Below are 1,672 nucleotides of genomic sequence, written 5' to 3'. Positions count from 1 at the left end.
TTCCAGAGCCTGGATAGCTCAGTCGGTAGAGCATCAGACTTTTAATCTGAGGGTCCAGGGTTCAAGTCCCTGTTCAGGTGAGACTAGTTTTAAGAAGCTTGAAACACAAATTAGAGAGACAATAGAAACAAACGCTCCAACAAAGCAAACTGTGATACACAGCATCACTCTACATCACACTGTTATATGTTGTTTGCTCTGAGATGAGCAGAGCAGAGTTCACGATGATTTACAGTATGTATTTACTTCTCACAGGTTTGTCTCGTGTCTCTTCTGTAAAGAGGACGGACCTCCTCTCCTCCAGATGTATTCTAGGATCAGAAACAGGAGCTGAAGTGGTTTGAAACAGAGACATGACAAGAGCCTTCTGTCTTCATCATCCTTCTTGCTATTCTCCTTCCATCACCTTCTTACTTTGTTCAGTTGCTACTTTATCTTTCATCCTTTCTTTTATCTCTTATGACCCACTTTTAGTTACTTTTTCATATTTTTTTCAATTAAATTTTCTCTCTTCCTTCTCTTAGATGTACAAACTCTGCTTCCTCACACCAACAGTGCATTAATGCATTTTTAAACACATTTTGAATATATTTACTTTGTAATTTGTTTCATATGTTGTTTTTTTAAGACACTACATCATATATAAAGGACTTTCTAAGACACTAATTTATCTTCTAATCTATTGTGACTTTAATCACTTCTTGATGTCCGTAAACGTAATTTAAATATAAATTTCTCTTTTCATCAGTCTCAGCAGTGATGTTATGTGATGTTTGTGTCTGTTGTAATCGGTGGATGGAGTCGCCTCGGGGTCTCACAGGAAGGCTGCTGGTTGCCAAAGCAACGGCTGCCAAAACTGTGGCCTCAGAGTAAACAAATAAACAGATAAACAGGAGACAACAGCGGAGCAGCAGATCTCATAACAGCCAAGTAAACCTTATTTCCCAAGATGCATTAGCTCCTGTCCGAGATCGTCGCTGTGGCTAAATGTGATTGGTTGGGATATTAATGCGACGCCGCGGCTACTGCAGGAGCAAACCATGTTTCCATGACGCTGGATGCAGAGCGAGCCGAGTGTTTACTATCAGAGACTCTGCTGCAAAGCCACAATAACGCACAATCACACACAAGAACACCCTGAGGACAAGCAAAGGTGGCAGACACACTGCTTTTATCTGTCACCGCCTGCTTATCTGTCTGTTGAGCTCAGCATCAAGGTTCCTGGTGACTCTAGAGAACAAAACCTCCTGGACGTCTCTATCCAAGCCCCTGACATCCCATGATGTGACAGGAACACTCAGGGTTAGCGCCAGGATCAGTGGGTGAGCTTAATAAGAACCAAAGAAACCACATAGTAAACACTGGTGAGTTCCTTTTTCTAAAAACAGAATATCTGTGAAGTGATGTTAGTGTTTTCTTTTTTAGAATTTTGTTTGTCATTCATGTGGTCACAGAAATGACTTAATAATAAACAATAATTCAAAGGGCTTAACACGCAAAAGGAAAGGATCAAGTAAGAAAAAGTAGATAAAAACACAATTAAGTGAATAAAGACCAAAACAGAGTGTAAATAAAAAGAATGTAAAAACACTTGTGAAAGAAATAAATATAGTTTAAACAAAATTAAAGTCTGTGGTCAGCCACTTAGTGATCTGATTTCTTCACATATCGA

At 39.4% G+C, this 1,672-nt stretch overlaps 1 non-coding gene across 1 annotated transcript; it reads left to right on the top strand.

Moving 5' to 3' along the window:
- The first annotated feature begins 7 nt into the window (after nt 1-7).
- On the top strand, nt 8-80 carry trnak-uuu (transfer RNA lysine (anticodon UUU)). The gene has a single exon. It is a non-coding gene; the product is annotated as a tRNA-Lys (tRNA).
- The last annotated feature ends 1,592 nt before the right edge of the window (nt 81-1,672 follow it).

Source organism: Stegastes partitus, unplaced genomic scaffold, assembly GCF_000690725.1.
Source record: "Stegastes partitus isolate 25-593 unplaced genomic scaffold, Stegastes_partitus-1.0.2 Scaffold296, whole genome shotgun sequence".
In the NCBI taxonomy this organism is placed as follows: Eukaryota; Metazoa; Chordata; class Actinopteri; family Pomacentridae; genus Stegastes; species Stegastes partitus.
This window is presented reverse-complemented; position numbering and strand designations above follow the sequence as displayed.